The sequence below is a fragment of the Mesocricetus auratus genome, unplaced genomic scaffold (genome assembly GCF_017639785.1).
Source record: "Mesocricetus auratus isolate SY011 unplaced genomic scaffold, BCM_Maur_2.0 Super-Scaffold_2245, whole genome shotgun sequence".
Lineage (NCBI taxonomy): Eukaryota > Metazoa > Chordata > Mammalia > Rodentia > Cricetidae > Mesocricetus > Mesocricetus auratus.
The window spans coordinates 3,318,909-3,339,568 of record NW_024429180.1 but is presented as its reverse complement, the minus strand read 5'-3'; the positions used below and the strand labels follow the sequence as shown (position 1 = coordinate 3,339,568).

At 51.4% G+C, this 20,660-nt stretch overlaps 1 protein-coding gene across 3 annotated transcripts in view; it reads left to right on the top strand.

Moving 5' to 3' along the window:
- Positions 1–4,957: 4,957 nt before the first annotated feature.
- The window catches only part of Farp1 (FERM, ARH/RhoGEF and pleckstrin domain protein 1), a 228,054-nt gene continuing 212,351 nt past the window's right edge, over positions 4,958–20,660 (top strand). For 2 of the 3 annotated variants that reach the window (XM_040744462.1, XM_040744332.1), the window contains exon 1: positions 5,666–5,808. The gene's annotated coding sequence lies outside the window, so the exon portion shown is untranslated. Of the gene's footprint in view, positions 5,065–5,665; positions 5,809–20,660 lie in introns of those variants that run through there. The other variant, XM_040744380.1, reaches the window with a different exon arrangement.

The window sequence follows — 20,660 nt, the reverse complement described above, 5'->3', positions numbered from 1 at the left end:
ACCTGCACCTTCCTGCCACCGTGGAGTAACCAGCCGCCCTGCTTTCCCCTCTACAACCGGGACTGTATTCCCACAAACTTCCGAGCATCGCAGCAGTAAGCAGCAAATGCAGCGGGAATCATTGCCCCGGTTGGTTTACGTCGGCTTGACACAAGTTAGAGTGTTCTGTCAGGGGAGAACTTCAACTGAGAAGATGCCCTCCTAAGACGAGGCTGTCAGGCATTTTCTGAATTAGTGATCGATGGGGGAGGACACTGCCCACTGTGGCTGGCGCCATCCCTCACTGGCCGTCCCTGGTTCCCTAAGAAAGCAGGCTGAACAAGCCATGATGAGCAAGCCAGTGAGCAGGACCCCTCCGTGGTCTCTGCATCGGCTTCTGCCTTCAGGTTCCTGCCCTGCCTGAGTTCCTCTCCTGGCTTCCTTCAGGTAAAAACAGTGATGGGCAAGTGTGAGTTAAATAAGCCCTTTCCTTCCCACCTAGCTTTGGATGGTGGGGTCTCATCACAATAATAGTAGCCCTAACCAGGACAGTCACATAGTCTGTAACCTAACCATACAAGCGGCCCCTTCAGTTTCCCCTTTGCGACAGACGTGAGTCCCCGTGACCCGGCCATGCTGAAGGCCAGGCCCTCTGCAGGAACCCTCTCCCACAGCTGCCCCAGGCAGACCCAATTCCTTGCTGAGGACCAGGCTGCAGGCTCCCCAGGTGCTGACCCTGCACGGCTGTAGGTCCAGGAAGCAGCATGGTTCCAAACTCAGAGATTCCCTTGACTAAAGAATGCTTGCCCGGGAGTGGGTGCTGACTGTGGGAGACGGGAGTCTTCCGTGTAACACACGGGCTCTTCGTTGTAAAGATCTGTGCACACGTACTTAAAAAAAATCTAATGTCTGACTGTTTTGCCCATATGTGTGTGTGCACCACGCGCATGCATGCCGGTTGCTCGTGGCGGTGAGAAGGTGTTGGTCCCCGGGAACTCGGGTTATGGGTATTCGCGAGCTAACATGTAGATGCTGGGAACCGAACTTGGGTCCTCCCCAAGAGCCCCAAGTGTTCTTCATTGCTGAGCCAACTGTTGAGCGACCCCTCCCCTCCCATTTTGTATAAGGCCAGTATTTCAGAAGTCTGAAACTGGGTGGGAAAACTACCTCTGAGAAATGACACTGGGTACAGACAATGGCTGCTCAGAACCATCCAGCCCTGCTTAATTTTGCCGTGTGAACATAGGATTGTTCCCCAGTTGTGTGTGTGTGTGTGTGTGTGTGTGTGAGAGAGAGAGAGAGAGAGAGAGAGAGAGAGAGAGAGAGAGAGAGAGAGAGAGAGAGAGAGAGAGAGAGAGAGAGAGAGAGACAGGGTCTCACTACAGAGGACTGGCTGGTTTGAAATTCACTGTAGTGACCAGGCTGCCCTCAAACTCATAGAGATCCACCTACTTCCACCTGGCTCCTGCTAGGATTAAAGGTGCCCACCACCATCCCCACCTGTTTTTGTTTTTAAATTTTTGTTTGTTTTGAGCAGGGTTTCTCTGTGGCTTTGGAAGTTGTCCTGGAACTCACTCTGTAGACCATGCTGACCTCGAACTCACAGAGATCCACCTGCCTCTGCCTCCCGAGTGCTGGGATTAAAGGCGTGCGCCCCCAACGCCGGGCTGTTTTTAAAGGCTTTATTTATGTTTGTGCAAAAGAGCTGGAGTTGCAGGCCATTGTGAGCCATCGAGTGGGTGCCGGTAACTGATCCCAGGTCATCTGCAAGAACAGTGGGCGCTCTTCACAAGCAAAACATCCTGTTTGTGTGGGCGTTTTTTGCTTTGTTTTGAGGTTCAGGCTAGTCTTGAACTTGGCGTCCATTGGTCAGCAGTTTCCTCTGAATCGGGGTGCTCCCCGCAGCAGGGAGAGGTGGGCGGCGCTTGAGACTCAGGAAGTAAACAAACTTCGCAGGTAGCCGGAAGAGGCTCACCAGCCCCCTTGCTCTCAGTCCTGCAGAGAGCTCGGGGTTGCTGCTTTCATCAGTGCGGGGAGGGAGGGGGTGTGCACTCTTCGACCCTGTAACTTCTGCTCAGGGTCCTCCCTGCTCCTCACCCGTACTCTGGTCAGCAACCCCAACTAAATCTCCTTGGCCCACCGAGTTGTGCCTTGACGCGGTTCTTACTTTGGTCCATTCCCTTTCTGGGGAGTGTGAACCTCTGCTTTATGTCTCCCGAGGAAAAAGCCAGGCATGAGCCACTTCTTAAGATTAATTAATGGGTTAATAACAGGGGGCTAAATAACCTCTCCTATAGTCTAGGACATCACAGTATTTATATTCTGAAAAGTGAGGCCGCACTGATTCACAACAAGAGCGACCTTGGTTTTCGGTGGCTGCAGTGGCAGAGGAGACAATCTAAACCGCGCATTCTATACCACGGAGGTGCTTTGGCCGCCTCACCCATCCCTTCCTAATTCCCTTTGTGTCAGCTCCTACTGGCTCTCCCTGTTGTGCCCAAACTCTGAACCCCCAAATCACCAAGAGACCGAATCCGATGCAAAAGCAACAAGTCTTTAATTAACGAGCTAACTGCATTAACTGGGGTCCTCCATCCGCTCAGCGGGTGGAACAAGAAGGACCTGGAGGGTCTGTGGGGTGGAGCAAGGGGAGTGTCCCGTAACAGTTTTGGGATTGGTGCACTTCTGGGCGACCTGTCCTGTCCTGTGTTGGTTGGTCAACCGCAGCTGCAAGTAGGTTGCTATGGCCTACAAGGCCCTCCCAGGGCAGTTGCTATGCTCTGCACTCCACTGTTACATGGTAAAGCTTACCGTAAAGCACAGCCAGAGCCCTGCCAGCTAGCTAACTTCTGATGGGTTCCTCCTCACATGGGGGGCAAGGTCGGGGAAGGTCGTAAGCTCAGCACACGCTGCTGAGTCAGGGGCCTACATCTTGCTGGGTCTCTTCTGCAGCCTGTCACGGCTGCCAAAGCAGGGGGCTGGGTGAGGGTCGGGTCCCTTCACCCTCTTCTGCCTCCAATAAAGTTATGTTCTTAGTTGTTAATTTTGAGGGAGGAAAACAGCATGAGAGGGGCCCACGGTATGGCTTGGTGATTGCACCAATACTCATGCCCTGAGTTTGGTTCCTGGAACCCACTTGGTAGAGAAGGAGAAACAACTCCCAAAAGTTGACCTCTGACCTCCACATAGATGCACAGTGGCGCTCTCACCCCAACACACACACACACACACACACACACACACACACACACACCATAGCTCTGAAAGCCAAGCCTAGCCATTCTTAACCCAGAATCACAAAACAGTTGAGCCAAAAGCTGCAGGTAGAAAACGTTGATCTTCGATGGGCTGTGGTGGCACGCGCCTTTAATCCCAGCACTCAGGAGGCAGAGGCAGGCGGATCTCCAGGCTTGAGGCCAGCCTGGTCTACAGAGTGAGTTCCAGGACAGGCAGGGCTACGAAGAGAAACCTTGCCTTGAAAACCCAAATTAAAAAGAAAAGCACCGATCTTCATTGAGGGCGACTGGGGAGATGGTATGGCGTGCCTTTTTGTAATACTTTCCATTTTGCTTTTACTTCATGACACACAGCACATTACTGCCAACACAGTCCCTGGACTAACCAAAGCTCGTCACCTGGAATGTTCCGGAAACAGACTGATATATTGTCTGTACTGGAACAATATTCCCCGAGGCGATTATTCCACGCCTGCTATTGGGGGGGGGCTTGTTAGCGAACTGGACGGAACTGGAGAGATCCCCTGCAGAAACTTAGGCATTGGTCTGGGCAGTGTCGATGACGATCTCTTGTTCCTGTGAAGAGACTCTGTGAGTCTGAGGTCTGAACGCTGGTACAGTGCTTCCCCGGGTACGGTGACTACCTGGATGTGAGGGCTTGGTAGGGCCAGGACTGCCTATCAAGAAAATAATTTGTATTCCTTCACTGGGCCTGGTGGTTCAGACTGCAATCCCAGTGGTTAAGGGGTAGAGGCCTGAGGACCAGCCTGGGCTACATAAGGAGCCTCTTTCTGGGGGGTGGAGTGGGGTGGGGTGGGGTAGGAATTTCCATTCCTTAGCATTGAGTACTGCAGGTGGTGGTCTGACCACTACAGAAAATTATTGGCTGAAAACAGCCCATCCGTGCTTGTAAAGCCACACTACAGGTTGGCCACAGAGCCAGCTCCAGACCCACCCATTTTCTTCCAGCAAACTGTGCAAGGCCTGTGTGGTTCTCCCGAGCCAGGGGAACTCGACTTTGAGTGTGCGGCATGAAAGAGACCCAGTCCTCGGCAGCAGCTCTCTACCCTCCGTGATGAAACCACTTACAGGTGCCCCTCTCTGGAAAACAGAGCTCTCCCATCTCAAACCTCCCTTCCCACGGGGGCAGTTTCCATTCGGTGAAGCCATTCTTTTGTAAAATGTGTCCCTTGGGCTTGCTGGTCAGTGAACTGCTCCAGGGAGCAAAGTGACCAGATTCTGAGCCAGACTGGCGCTAGAGGCGGAGACACACCAGCCTCTGACTCCAGCAGGACCAGGCTGTCTGTTCCACAGGCTCAATGGCCCAAGACCTTGGCCAGCCGCAGAAAGAGAGCAGATGCTGGGAAGGGGTGGGCGGGTAAATGGAAAAAACAAACAAATAAACAAACAAACAAATCCCCGGCACCTGATGGGTAGCACCAGAGACTGAAAGTCACCTAGGCGCTGGGCCTTCTCTGTCCTGATTCTTCCTGCTACATCACCAAGTTCTGGAAAACAAGAAGGGTACCTGCAAGCCACCCCCTCGGCGGGGCACTCTGCTGTCCCCTAGCCGACGGGTGATGGGGGTGGACACTGTCGTGGGATTAGCTCTGGTGGCGGACTCTGGGCCCAGGCAGCATCAGAGGCGGCACCTGCGCCTCGGGTATTGAATCCCGCGCAGCTTAGGGTGGTGCCGGAAGCCTGCGCCAGTGGCCGGGGGAGGGGAGGGGAGGGAGTGTCTCTGCAAAACGTTTTCCACGCGACATCTCGCCGGGTGTCGGGCTTCCAGAAGCGACCTGAGGAGTCCCGGGTGCCACGGATCTCCCGCCAGCTGCCGCTGGCTCCTCGGGTACGCGCTTCTTCGGCCCCTTCGCGTTCCACACACCGTCTCGGCGGGGGCTCTTCTTCCCGCGCTCGGCTCGGTGGCGCAGCTCGGACAGCGGCTCTGGCCGCTCGCCCAAGTAAAGGCACCGCTTCTGGGCGGCGCGGCCCTGCCCTGCCCGCGCGCGGTCCACCTCTCTGCGCACCTGCCTCCCGGGCGGAGCGGAGCGGGGCGGGGCGGGGCCGGGTGCGCCGGCGCAGGTCACCGCTCGGACGCTGGAGGGGGCTGTGGTTCTCTGCTGTCCCCAGGCTGTGCCCAGGCTCCCCCTGCCGAAGGCCCGGTCCAGGCCCAGGGAAGGGCGGTGGTAGCGGGCACTTCCCGCTCCCCAGGCTCGGAGGCGGCTGGCTGGTCCCCGCGCGGGCGCAGCAGCTGCGGGGAGCGGGGCGGGGACGCTGCCGCTGCCGCTGCCGCCGCCGGCTCTGCGCCGCTCTTCTCCGCTCGAGTGGGTGCTCCGGCCGGGCGTCGAGGCGGCCGCGGCGACCCGGAGCGCGCTCCCCACCCACCCCGCCTGCTCCGCCCTCCCCTCCGCCCCGCGCCACCTTTGATGGCTCGGACCTCGGCCGGCCGCCGCCAGCCTAGCTCGCCCGCTCTCACGCCCGCCCGCCCGCCAGCCGCCCGCTGGGGACCCCTCGCTCGCCCGCCGCCGCGCCTTCGCCAACCCCTGCAGCCCGCAGCGCGCAGCCGGGACCCGGAGCCGCCGGAACCGCCGAGGTAGGAGGCGCGCAGCGAACAATGACCGCGGCTGGAGGGCGGCCGCCAGGGTGGACCCGGCCGCCGCGGCAACTTGTGCGAGTCCCTGCGGCCGCCGCCCGGGGCGCGGGCCGAGCTGGCTGCGGGGGTCCGTGGGGACGATCCCGCCCGTAGCCGGCGGCCGCAGGGCCCCGCAACAATAGTGGGAGCCGGGGCTCCTTGGGCACCCGTGGCGCTCACCTCCGCGGACCTGGGCTGTGGGGCTCCGAGCTTGTGGGTCCCCCCTCCCCCGCTTTGGCCTCCGCTCCGCGGGCGCCCTTCCCCCGCTTCCTCCTATCCCACCCTGCCGGGTGACAGCGCCCCCGACGCCTCTTCCGGACCTCGGGCTGCAATCTCGGCCCTGGAGGTCGGTCCCTGGGCCTCCGAGGTGGGCCGGTGGCGCGGGTGCCACCGTGCCGCCGGGTCACCGCAGCTCGCCCACGCGCGGCGAGAGCCTCCCGGTGGGTGACAAAGAGGAACACACCCTCTTTAAGTTAGATCCTTGCTGTTGCATGCCTTATAGGGGGGAAAGTTGTGGTTTTTTTTTTCCTTTTTTGAAAGCACAGAATGTGTAATTATTTTTCTTGTTTTTGCGCGTGGGGCATTTCAGAACTTCTGATTGTGATTTTTTTCTTTTCTTTTTGTTTTTTACGATGTAAGTTCGGGAAACTTCAGCCGTGTGATCCATCCGGATCCCTCTGAGCGAATGATTTTATACTTGGGAGTCGTGGAGGTGGGGGTACGAGTTTCATTGATGGGACCGTGAGACCAGCTGCTGGGGCGCGGAGGTGGGTGGGTTGTAGAATATCCTAAAAAAAAAAAAAGGGAGGGGACGATTCACAAAGAAACGAGGTTTGGGACGCGCTGCTGGCTGGGGCTGTGGGAGCGAACGGCTGCCTCTCATCTGGAACAGTTTACAGTGCTCAACCTCTCGCACCCCTCCCCCTCTCCGGAGTTCGGTGGCCTCGGGCTGTTTCATTTATTTTTTGCTCCAGCCTTCTTCCTTGCCGGTTTCCCGCGTCTGACTCCCATAGCCTTGGCCCCTGGCCTTGGGTATCCCCGAGACCTCATCCCCTCCTTCTAGTAGGCAGCGTTTTCCCGAGCCTAACCTACAACCCACCCACCCCGCGCGCCCCTTGGACCATGTTTAATGTGGCTCGCACGTGGGGACTTCAGAACATTTCCCCAGCGCTGACTTGCTTTTCTTTTTCTATCTGAACAAGGAATGGAGAAAGAGAAAAAAAGCATTTTGGGTTCTGGAAGCTTTAGTGGGGTGTTGGCTTTAAAATTGGTTCGGTTTTTTAAGGATAAGGTGGGGCTCCCAAATCCCTGCGGCCGGCCGCCGACTTCCCTCCCTGGCACTGCTCTTGCTGGGGCCTCATCCTCAGCCTTTCTGGTGGGTGGGTCCCTGACGATGCTTGTCTTCTGTGGGTGATATGGCATCCACAGAGCTCACTTTATATTCCCGCAGCATCGATCTGCAGCAAGACGCTAATATTGGACCTACTCCAAGCACAACGGAACGTTTGTGTTTTTAGTATGTCTGGCTAATAGCTCTGCTTCTGGTTAAAATAAATAGAAGCATTATTGGGCAGTGACTGGTCTACTGGGGGAGTTGGCGGTGTAGATAGCGAGCAGATGTCTGCCAACGCCACAGGAAGCTAGAAATATTTGGTCATCGATGAGGTAGCTACCTCATGGGGTGAATGGAGAACTTGGTGTGAGCCTCTGATTCGGGGTGTGCTGTTAGATGCAGGAGTTCTGTATGTCGGGGATCCTCCTGAAGTTAGGTATACAAGGAAGGCATCCCCTCTTCTTTGTGAGAATAGGGTCCTGCAGAATATCCCTGACAGGAGATCCTCCTGTCTCAGCCACCTCGAGTGCTAGGGTTATAGATAGGCGTGCACACACGCCACCTATTTATGATGTACTTTCCCACACTGATACTCTCTGGGCATTGATACTGGGATCATTGTTTTGAGCAGTGTTTATGTCTTGTTCTTCATTAAAGACATTGCCTAAGGGAAAAAAATTTAAAGATGAAGATTAAAAGTAAGATGGAAAAGGTTGAGGTATAGGGACCACATATGTAATCGTACCGTCCTGGAGGCAGAAGTAGGGGGCTCTTAAGTTCCAGGCCAGCCTTGGCTATACAGTAAGTTCAAGGTCAAGGTCAGCCTTACCTCTAATCTCAGTAACAGAAGAAAAAAAAGGAAAAGAATGCCTAATAGTTTATTTCACTTGGACAAAATGAGTAGATGAACTCTAGATAGGAAAGACAAAAACTAATTTTTGCATGCTGGTTTATTACTTTGGAAAACCAGCCTGTGGACATCTCAGAGGACCAAGGAGACTTGACTTCTCAGGGACTTCATATTTTGCTTTCTTGATGCACAAAAGATTGTACCAATCTTTTGTGACTGGCTTGGCTGGCTGCAGATAATGGATTTTTTGAACTGTACTTTCTCTCTGAAAGAAGATGCTAACATTAAAGAAGAGGGCTCCCACAACCCTGTGTTACAGTCCTTGGAGTCCTTTCTTCCAAGGGCTGGGAGGTGTGCCTGCTGTTGGTGGCCTCTTGCCTGGGAGAGGAGGAGGACCTCGGGAGGTTGTAGGTCTTCCTGGCTGGCTTTCTCCTGTGCGATGGTGCTTTTGATGGACAGGAGGTGTAAGCTTACTTGGTGGAGTGTTCATCCTGGGTCCTGTCCTTAGCCACTGATAAAGCATGGGTGCTGGCACCTGCCTGTAACACTGGCACTCTGGAGGTGGGAGGGTCAGGTGTTCAAAGTCGTCCTTGGTTATAGTTGCAGAATGAGTTTGAGGCTAGCCTGGATTAGACACACACACACACACACACACACACACACACACACACACACACACACACACACAGGAGAGCTCTCCTCGTAGGCTTGAACATATGTGGTTGCTCTGTTTTTTCTTGCCTTTTAATGGTGGACACTTATTCTGAGGCCTCACTCAGCCCTCCGTGACACAGGTTTGTTATAATGAACCCTTGTTAACTACTTCCACGTGGCCAAGGTTAACCAAATGGTTTCCATTAAGATTACTGGAAATGCCTGCTTCTCCGTCTACTTCTGCCAGTTGTCGCTTTTGTTTTTAAATCAGAAAGCCCCCGAGCAAAATTTCAGTGGGGAGAAATTAACTTCCAGTGGGGGCAGAAATTAACTTTCGGTGGGGGATAGGCTTTCCCTGTTTGATTCGGTAGGAAATGTTTGAAGGGATGCTTTGGACAGAGTGGACGGTTGATACATTGTTTAAACATGGTACTCAGAGCTTGTACTTGTGAAATAAAAAAAAAGAACCAACAACCATACACCTGACTAGCATTGGGCACATGGTCAACAGCTTTCAGTGGGGTTCCAGTTTTGCTGTGGTGTTGAGATTATAGACTGAATATTTGGAACTAGTGTGGGATTCATCACTTACGCAGAGTTAGTTTCCTGTGTTAAACTGTCACTTGTGCATGCATTAAAACAAAAATGCCTCAGGCCCAACTAGGTTCTCTTCAGTGAACTCTTGCTGTGTGTTAGTTAATAAACGCAGTATGTGTGGCAAAAGTCACTTTGTTTTGCCTGAAGACTTTTGGAGAAATACTTTTCATAAAGGTGATTTATTCTCAACTTCAAAGGAAGACTTAGAAGTCAGTGGTATAATGCTTTCAGTTTTTCCTTCTCACCCTGTTATTTCCGGGTGTAGGATAGTGCCTGGAACACAGCAAACCCTTGATAAATATTTGTTGAGTGAATAAACATGCCTAGCTTTCAATGCTCTTTTAAATTAGTTCCTGAGTTTTTTTTTTTAGGGGGGGATTTAACAGCATCAGTAGGTTACAGTTCTGGGATATGACAGTTGGATATTTGACTTATATATTCATTTCTTTGTAACCGAACACTTTGGTTCTTAAAGCTGGCTGACATGAAAAATATACATTCATTTTTTCTTTTACATTACGTAAAAGTGATACAGTGAAAACATGGAGAAAATAAAATTTACCTGTAACCCTGCCACCTCCTACCAAATACGTGTGTTAATATTTTGGTGTCCATTTGGCCACTTTCCCTGACTGGAATGGGTTTCTGCCGGTCCTCCTGGGTGTGGGTGGCTTGGGCGGCTGTGCTCTGTCCTCTTTGCAGAGGTTTCTGGGTGTTTCCCTCCTGGGTGCTCTGCCTCTCAGAACTCTCAGTGCATCTGGGGGTGGTACCCTCCTTCTCTGAGCGCCTTTAATGTCTCTGTTTCAGGAGGATGGACTGTCAGGGTTTGGAATTCTCAATGGTGGTTCTCATGTCACCCGTTCACTGTTGCTTGTGAATGGTGGCCGGGCTTTCTTTGTGGCATTCTGCAGTTCCACTGTAGCGGGGCACAGGTGTCATTTCTTTTCTGCTTTGTGTTTATTCCTGGTTTATTATTTTTTTCCTCCTTCCTTCCTGCTCTACTTTCTTAGTTGTCTTCTTTCCAGGGGATTCCTCTGTGTTCCTCAGTGATTCTCGCAGTACCTGGGTTGTGACACCAAGATGTGGCCGGCCATCTGGTTGTCTTGAGTGTGGTACCCGTGAGGGAAGGTCCTGTGGACAGACAGGTCTTTGCGTGGAGGTATGTTTTCATCGTTTGCGTTGGGCCTCGTAACTGCTGTGTGTTTTCTCAGGGCTTTGTCCTGCTTTAGGTTCCCACCTGCCAGGTGCCAGAAACCCCTGCCTGCTCTTGCGACTCTCAGTCTTTTTCAGTTTGGCCCGTTACGGGGGATGTGTAGTAGTAGTTATGGTTCTAGTTTGTATTTTCATGGCGACCCTTGGAATCATTTCATGTGTTCCCCAGTCAATTGTATGTCCACTTCTTGTAAATACCTACTACAGTGTGTGTGTGTGTGTGTGTGTGTGTGTGTGTGTGTGTGTGTGTGTGTGTCTGTCTGTCTGTCTGTCTGTCTGTGTGTCCATGCACGGTACAGTGTGATGTGACAGTTTGAAGACAACTTACCGGAGTCGATTCTCCCCGCCTACCACGTAAGCTGGCAAGCTTGGCAGCAGGAGTCCTTCCTTTGCCGGACCATCTCACCAAGCCCTCCACCACCATTTTATTTATTTATTTGGTGTCTTTTGAAGAGCCGACTTCCTAGTGAAACACTTTATACAATCTGATTATTGAATGTGCTAATGGTCAGGAAATGCATTTAGCTTGTGGAGAAGAAAACAATTCTTGTGTGTGAGGAAGGGATAAACTACTGTGGCTATGGTCTGGTAGTAACATCTCATGGGACGATTTCGTTCTTCCCCAACTAAACTGGCTTGGGAAGACTGGGGAAATTCAGATTAGGTTGTATTGTTTCACAGATTGAAGGGTTACTAGGAAGAAGTAGTTTTGAAGTCAGTTAAGAACAACAGACTGGGCCCCCTTGGGCAGAAGCAAGTTTTAACATTTGTTTTCAGAAACTCATTTGTGTCAAAGCATAATGGTGCCCTCCTTTAATCCCAGCACTCGGGAGGCAGAGGCAGGGGCAATCTCTGTGAGTTCAAGGCCAGCCTGGTCTACATAGTGGTGAGTTCAGGACAGCCAGGGCTGTATAGAGACTCTGCCTCAAAACAAAACAAGAAAAAATTATTTGTGTGTGTGTGTAATTGTATGTAGCTATGAGTGCAGATGCTCACAGAGGCCAGAGGCGTTAGACGTTTCCAGAACTAGAGTTACAGGCAGCTGTGAACATCACAGTTTGGGTGCTGGGAACGGGACATGGGTTCTCTGCAAGAGCAAGGCATGCCCTTAACCACTGCGCATCTCTCTGGTGAAATTCCAAAACCACAGCAGTGAGGCGCACGGGGCATCTACAGGTGCTCCTTGGCTTCCATTCCCGAAGCAGTCTTGTCTCTGGAGCGTGCAGTCTCTGGAGCAGGTGAGTAATACGAGGTCAGGAAGAGTGTTCCAGATTTTGACTGTCCTATCCGCTTACTATAAATGACAGACATCGGTGAACTGGACCGAGAGTCTGTGAAACGAGGCCCAGGTGCCAGAGTGGTGGGACCTGTCCTTAGCAGGACCCCACCTGTAACTGGCCTCCTTCTTTGTCCTGTTGGGTAGGTCCTGTTTTCTCACACTACACGGGAACATGTTAAGAGTCCCTGTATGCCGGGAGCAGAGCGTCTGACTGATGAGATCTTTAACCTACCAAATGGAGGCCTCTGGTAACGGTAGGAGGGCCTCAGAGTGTCCAGTGTCGTTGAGGAGGGCTTTCCGTTCCGCCCTGTCATTCCTAACGAGTTTTCTGCCCTTCAGCTTTGTTACCTCTGGGTAATTAGAAGCTGGGGCCCAATTAGCCCTTGTAGCTGACGGTTTCTCCATACTTCATGCTGTCGCTTTGGCGGGGTTTGAGCAGCCGTGGCTTGGGCTCCTCTAAGCTTTTGCTGCTGAGAAAAGTTCCTTCCCAGAAGCCCCCAGCATCTGGGAAGTTTGCTGATGGGGGTGGTGTCCTAGGGAATGTTCAAAAGGGCCTCAAAGACTAGATTGGATGCCTGTGGCCGCAGCAGCTGGACTTTGGTTTGGGCAGAAAGGAGAACAGAGAGAGAAGATTCAGCCAGAGCCTGTAAGTGCATTGTGGAAGCCTGCGGGCTCCACAATCGACGCCTGGTCTGTTAAGTAGTGTTAACCTGTGATAACTGCATCCATCCATCCATCCATCCATCCATCCATCCATCCATCCATCCATCCATCCATCCATCTTCTGTTCCTCCTGGAGTAGTTGGGCTGTATCAGGAGGATTCCCCTTCAAAAAACCACTGAAAGAGTTTGTCTTTCATCCGCCATTTAATGCTGTCCTTGAGAAAAACTGTTTCCCGATTATTTTTCTGTGCAAAGTGATTTTTGTGGGTGTGATAGTTACTCTCCGTCGTCAGTCAGGTGAAGATGGAGAATGAGCAACCCCAAGGATACCGGGAAGGGGCGTCGTGTGATTCTTTATTAGAGAGAGAGAAAAGTCCCTTACACGAGAGGCGGAGGACTGAGGTCAGTGCTCTGCTGGTCTCCGACCTGGACCGCAGCCCCAAGAGAGCCTGACCCATCGTTCCTTGTGACCTTTATCCCTGCTTCTCCCTGAGTACCTGGGACCGCACCCAAACGGGCGTGGCCAGTGCTGCGGGTATATGAGATATCTCTACCTACAATTCCCCTTTTAGCCTAAAGAAAAGATTTAGACTTGAAACAAACTAAATTATCTCACATATAAAGCATATGTAAAACATATACATATACACATAGAAGGTGATAGCCTCTGGGAGACTGTTTATTGTGTTAACCGTGGGCGGTGCCATCCTCTAGGCTGAATGGAGAGAGGGGCATTCTCTCTCTCTCTTTGCTTTGGCTCACCTCGTTGTGGATGCTACGATGGATTAACTGTGAGCTGAAACCAACCCCGGCACTTTTGGTTTGGCTGGGATATTTGTTTTGTTTTTCGAGACAGGGTTTCTCTGTCCTGGAACTAGCTCTTGGACACCAGGCTGGTCTCGAACTCACGGAGATCCGTCTGCCTCCGCTTCCCGAGTGCTGGGATTAAAGGCGTGGGCCACCAACGCCCGGCTTTGGCTGGGATATTTTATCTCAGCAACAGGTCAAGGACACTTGAGACAATGGGCACTTCCCGTTGCTCTGAGATGAACGCTGTTTTTTATGGGTAGGCAAACCATTTGGCTGGGTGACCTTGGATGATGTCTCTCGGGGGTGGCGCCGCTGCACACCATCCTGGAAGAGGCCCCCAGCCCTTGAGGTGATGTGGACCACGCCCAAGTTCTTTAAGGGAAGGAGATGCCATGGCGTCCACCCCGTTACACTGCTGAGCTGGTGAGGACGAGGATTTCTTTCCTACTCGGGGTCTCAGTTCTCTGGCAGCACCAGATCCCGGAGGGGCCGAGCGGGAGGAGCTCTCGGCTGTAAGAGTCGGGGGCTGCAGAAGCCCCAGCGCAGCCCTGCAGGAGGAAGCAGGCTCTTATGTGGGTCCTTGAGGTCTTTACGCTGCCGTATCTCCCGCCTGCTGCCTGGTTTTTGTCTCTGCAGAGATGTAAGCAGGCAAAGAGCCCTGCACGTATGCATCCTGACACCATGGAGTCACCTGCGGTGCCTGGACTGTGTCCCCTCAGACTGTGAGCTAAGACGAGCCCCGCCTCCCGCAGGCTGCTTCCGGTTAGAACAAGCCCCTCCTCTGGGCTGCTTCCTGTTATTTGGTCCCATAAGTCGGAAAGGAGCTCACGGAAGAGGTGACTGATGAGAATGTGACCTCACTGACTCAGTGACGAGCACGGGACTCAGTCAGGGTCCTGACACTTAGGCAGGGGGTGGATTGCTGCTGCTGCTATTGCAGGAGACTGGGTGCCAAGGCACTGCCCCCCTTTAGTGCAGTTCCTCGCCTTGTGGTGAACCACGACAGTATTTCCTTGCTGCTTCGTGACTGTAATTTTGCTACGGTTATGAATCGTAATGTAATGTCTGTTTCTTTCCAGTAGTCTTAGGCGACCCCTACGAAAAGAGTCATTCGATCCCCAAAAGGGTTGAGACCCGTAGGCTTGAGAACTGCTGCTCTGTGCCTTGGAGTGTCCAGCCTGTGCTCCCTCGCAGAAATCAATCACCCCAGTGGGGGTGATTGGCTGTTCACACCCACTCACAGAAGGTGGGGAGGTTAGGGGACCCTCACTTGAGTCGGGGCATGTGACGCCTGGCATGCAGTGTTGCCCCCAGTGGCATAGGGTCCTGGGGCGGGGGCTGGGTGTACAGGTCCAGAAAGATCTGGAAGAGGAGCTCCATCTATATGGCTACTGGGAATCCCTTATGACTGCTGGACAAAAACCCTGGTGTGACCTTTTGGGGGAGGAGTACCCACACCCTGTAGGCAGCCCCTCACCCGTGCTCTGTAAATAAGCCCACTAAACCCACTGGTGCCCCAGAGTGAACTTTGGTGCAATTGTGCCCTGGTTTGTCGTTGCGACCTTAGGAGGAGGGGATAGATATCGTTTGTATATTCTGAGAAGGGATTTTAGCAGCAGCTGTGGATAAAACCATGTGTGCGGGCAGTTACAGAATGTAGATCAACACTATTCTTATCTTTTCATTTAACTGATACAACCTTTCAAAGGCAATTGAGGAGGCTGGGGACATAGCCCATGCATTCTTCCCGCCAGCCAGGTCTCAGAGCCGCATCAACCCCAAATAACACACAGAGACTCTATTAGCTACAATGCTGTTGGCCAATGTCCAGGGCTTCTCACTGTCTAGTTCTGTCTTAAGTATTAACCCATGACTACTAATATATATTTCTATAAGGTCTTATCTTTCCAAGGTTCCATCTTTCCTGATGTATCCTCTCTTCCTGGGATCACATGGCGACTCTCTATTCTTGACTACATTTCCCAGAATCCTCCTGGACTTCAAGTCCCACCTATCTTGCTTCCCCATTGGCCAACAGTGCTTTATTCAGTCAATCAATAAGGCAAACATATACACAGAAGGGCTTCCCCCATCACAGTGGTAGAGTGCTTCCTGAGCATGTGGGAAGCCCTGTGTTAGAGCCTCAGCGTCTCACACACACACATACACACACACACACACACACACACACACACAAATCCACCCCCCCAAAACTCCCAAGGCTGGGGGAATAACTCATTTGGTAAAGAGTTTGCCCTATGTAAGGACAGGCGTGGTGACATGTGCTTGCAATCCCAGCACTGGGGAGGTGGAGGCGGCAAGGCAGGTCCCTGTGGCTCCCTGGCAGCAAGCATAGCCCATCCGGTCCCGGTCCTTGATGAGCGTTCGTTAGCCTGCCTGAGGCGTTCTTGTTGCAGTGTCGCCCGTAGCCATGGAATGAGCATCTCCCTCTGTCTTTTACTTTCACCCGCAGGGCAGGAGCCCTGCTTGAGCCCCATGCGGCAGGGTGGCAGAGTGTTTAGTGCTTAGCTTGCAGCAGCAGACTGAGAAAGAGCAGGGGCACCCTGGGATGGCTTCCAGCCATGTGGTGTGGCACCTTGTGTCTGGTCTCACTTCTTCCTGGACATCAGCTTCCTTTGTTTAAGGGTTAGTATTATTTCTGTGCATGCCTGCGTGCGTGCGTGCATGTGTGTGTGTGTGTGTGTGTGTGTGTATGTGTGTGTGTGTACGCGCGCGCGTCTCCATGCATGCCGTTGCCCACAGATGACAAAGCCGCCGGGCATCCCCCTGGAGCTGGAGTCACAGGTCTTTGTGAGCCTCCTGGTGTGGGTGCTGGGGCCTGTACTTAGGTCCTGTGTGGGAGCAGCAAATGCTCTTGCCTACCCAGCCGCCGTCCAGGGCCCTCCTTGTGTTCCCAGTGTCCTGGGAAGGAAAGCTCAGTCCTGCTGGGATTAGATCCCGTGACTGCATCTTAACCCTACCCCCCCTTCCCTGTCCCCTCCAGGCATGCGTGCGTTCCTGGGTGAGGAGAGCCCTGACATCAGTTGCTTTACAAGATGGGCAGAACGCATAGTCTCTTCCCCGACTGCTAGGGGTTTGCTGAAGCTGGGGAAGTTCATGAGCACAGCAGTATTTGACTTTTAAAAGTTTATTATTACTACTGTTGTTATGTTTGATCTCATTCAGCCCTTTCTGACTTTCAGTATGCTGTGTAGCTGAGGCTGGCCTTACTAAATCCCGACCCTCCTGTCTCTGTCAGCTCTGCGCTGGGGTCGCACACAGGCTAGCGCCATCACACCTGCTTGCTCAGATGCTGCACTTGTGATCTGTCAGGGACAAGGGGAGAGTTGATGCCCACTCAGAGTAACTGCACAGCGTGGCTGTGCATCTAGAAGGGGGAGTGTGGTTAGTGTAGCTGCCTGCAGCCCCAGGGAATCCTGGGAAGGGGAGCTGTGCATTTGTGTAGCCACACATGGTAAGTAAGGCTCGCCCCCTGCTCTGCCGTCCCCATTTGTCACAAATGCCAGTGACTGAAGTTGTTAGCCCTAATCCGTCTCCAGTGAGTGGAGCCCTTGTGTGATAATTCTAGTTTGCTGACAGGAAAGATACTCAGTTTGGCACACCCAAGCCTTGGCCATCCATCAAAGTCCTGGCCAAGGTGATGTCTGTTTTCTTCCGTTGGCACACCTTGGGAGGGAGGACACTGTTGGAGGATACAGACATACGGGCTAGGGACGCCACTCATCTGGGGAGCCGCTATGGAGTTCATGGTTCAGGGACACCACTGTCATTGTGCACAGCTATTCCCTTATGTCTAACTTTGCTTTTTCCTGCCGGTCAGTTCCTGCACGTCAGAAGCGGTGATGTCTCAAGCCTCAGCCATGGTTTTCCCGCGCAGTGGCTGATTAATGAAAGTCTCATGGTATGTCCACGAGTGATCCGGCAATCCCATCACCTTAGATTCCTGGACGCTTCACAAATTGCAAGCAGTGCATGGGATACTATCTTAAAGAACGGGGCACTTTGCAGGAGGTCATTTTATTTGCCTCCGTGAATAGAACAGAGCCCTTGTAGCATAATACGTAATAATATTTATGTGTATGAATTTCTCTTGGGTCGAGACATTCCTGACAGTTGAAAGGCCGGGCTAACTCTGTGGGGTACGTGGTCAATGGTGTTTGGTGCTCATAGCATTCCGGAGAAAAGCCCAAGCAAGGGCCGGTTAAGGGTGGGCCATGCTTTCTTCCCCAGGGTGCCCCAGATGGATGCTCTTAGGTGCTCCAGGGACAGATAAAGAAAACCTCCTGTGACCTCAGGAAGGAATCCGTTTTCTCTGACAGCAGATTTTTATTGAGCATCTGTGCAAGTGGATGTGTGTGGTGTTATGTGTGGGCTGATAGACCCACCCTGAGTGTCGTGCATGCCCGGAGTGCTCTCTCCTGCATCTGGGTTCCTTAACGACCTTTGGCCTTTAGGAGAGTGTTCATGGGGGACGAGCACACCGAGAACCCTGTCTCTAGATGACAAGTGGTAATTATTAGCAAGATGCTGGAGTACTGTGGTTACACGTGATGGGTTTAAACAGCTTGCTTCTGAAGGTCCCTACAACCAGCACTTTTTTTTTTTTTTTTTTTGGGTTTTACAAGACAGGGTTTCTTTGTATTGTTTTGGAGGCTGTCGGTCCAGCCTGGCCTCGAACTCACAGAGATCTGCCTGCTGCCTCCCGAGTGCTGGGATTAAAGGCGTGCACCACCACCGCCCGGCTTGAACCAGCACTTTTAAAAAGAAAAGACTTGGAAGTCAAGAGGGCTTAGGCCCTGAAGGCAATTTGAGAGGTGGACATATTTCTCTTTAAGGCAGAAATAAGTTGAAGTCGCTTCTAAGAAAGACAACTGCAGAGGGGTGTGGTGGTACATGCCTTTAATCTTAGCACTTAGGAAGCAGAGACAGTCAGATCTCTGTAAGTCGGAGGCCAGTTTGGTTTATATAGAAAGTTCCAGGCCAGCTAGAATGACAATAAAAGTCCTCAAAAAAAGTATGTATAAAAGCTACAGAGATGACCCAGTGGTTAAGAGTATATATTGCTCTTGTAGAGAATTTTTTAAAAGTGTATCGTATGTATACATACATAAGGTGTATATTTAAAATTAATGCGGACTATCTATACTAATATTATCAAGGTTACTGTTTCCCATTAAGTATACAGCACTGTGTCTTTTATCACCTGCAGAATTGTCTCAGAAACTGCACAGTCGGGATATGGGCCATTCCCATCTCTTCTGAAATGTCCGTTGGGCTGCCCTTTGGTTCTCCAGCCCCTGTTAGTCACCTGTTCATTAACTGTAGCTTGATCATGCCCAGGTGTCACACATGAAGACACAAGCATAGCCTGTTGAGTCTGGCCTCTCTGAGCTGGCATTACTCTCTGAGAGACCAAGTCTGTGGAGTGTCTGAAAGTTGCTTTGCTTCGCTTTCTGAGTAGTGGTTATCGCACGGACACACCGAAGGTGTCTGGCCATCCACCTGCTGAAGGACACTGGGCTGTTTCCAGTTGGGCAGTTCTGAGTGTGTTATCTGCGAACGCAGAGCTACCACGAGCGCAAATTCTCATGTGAACATAGTGTTGATGTCTCGTGCGTAAATAGTCCTTGCCAACATTTAGTATTGTCAGCCCGTTTCTTTTTTGTTTTTTTATAGCCATTTTCCTTAGTGTATAGTAATATCTTATGCTGGTTACTTGTAAGGCTAAAAATACAGAAAATAAGTTTTAAAGGGGCTTCCTGTAAGTGAGGACTTCGTTTATTGGTCTGTGTGACCCCTTGGAGGAGCTGCTTGTGGGTTGCAGGGTATGTCGTGAAGGGCAGTAGAGACAGAGTCCAGGATTGACTGACTTGGTAAGTTCCTACATACGGTTTCAGTGCTAACCAAATCACAAAGGAGCTGTAAGATAGGGTCGCTATGGGGAGGAGCACACAGGCACAGGGGCATTGCTGTTTATGACTCTCCAGCAAGCTTAGTAGCTGAGAGTGTCAGTGAGTGACCTTTTGTAGCTTTGTGGGGTAGGGCTCTGGGAGTGGATTTTGGATGGCAGTTCTGGCTCACACGTTTGCAATAAAGATGTCAGCTAGGACGATAAGATCCAAGGGGCTCCACGGGCAGGGTGGTGCTTACCACAGCTTGGATCGCAGCTTATGGTGGAGCGAGTGTTCTCAGAGAAGCCCTGATGGGAACTGTGGTGATATTGATGAGCTAGTCTTAGAAGTCCTAAGCTGCCATTTCCACAGTGGGCTTGGTCACAGGGCCAGCCAGGATGCAGCGGGAGGTGACTTCACAGAGTGTGGACGCCAGGAGGCAAGGCCCAATGGGTGTGACCATGGAAACTGGCTTCCAGCCACCTGAGGGATCATGGATGCAACTGCTGACTCAACCGTGTGAATGTTCCTGTGGTCCACTGAAAATACATTTTTTCGTTTCTGAGTGGCAGCTTTCACCCATATTTTAAAGCAGAGTCTAGTAGTATACTACACACTGGCGTATATTATACATGACGTATTCTATACGCTGAAATATGCTATACACTGATGTATATTATACAGTGACGTATTCTATATGCTGAAGTATACTATACACTGATGTATATTATACAGTGACGTATACTAGACACTGAAGTGTACTATACACTGAAATGTGCTATACACTGAAGTATACTATACACTGACATATATTATATGCCGAAGTATGCTATACTGAAGAAGTATACTATACACTGATGTATGCTATACACTGAAGTATACTATACACTGACGTATATTATATCTGGAAATATATATACTATACTGAAGAAGTATACTATACACTGAAGTATGCTATACACTGACGTATATTATATCTGGAAATATACTATACATTGATGTATACTATACACTGAAGAAGTATACTATACACTGAAACATGCTAACACTGAAGTATGCTATACACTGACATATACTATACACTGAAGTATACTATATACTGACGTATACTATATACTCAAATATGCTATACACTGAAGTATGCTATACACTGAAGGAATATACTATACACTGACGTGTGACTCATGGGTTCTAAATAACTCGTTTGTGGCGTCTTTGTGACTAGTATTTTTTTTTTTCTTTTTTTCGAGACAGGGTTTCTCTGTAGCTTTGGAGGCTGTCCTGGAACTCACTTTGTAGACCAGGCTGGCCTCGAACTCATAGAGATCCGCCTGCCTCTGCCTCCCGAGTGCTGGGATTAAAGGCGTGCGCCACCAACGCCCGGCCTGTGACTAGTATTTTTATTCTTTATGTTTTGTTTTGTGGTTTTGAGACAAGGTCTCACTGTGGAGCCTAGACTGGCCTATAGCTCACTATTGTCAAGCAGATTGGCTTCACACTCAC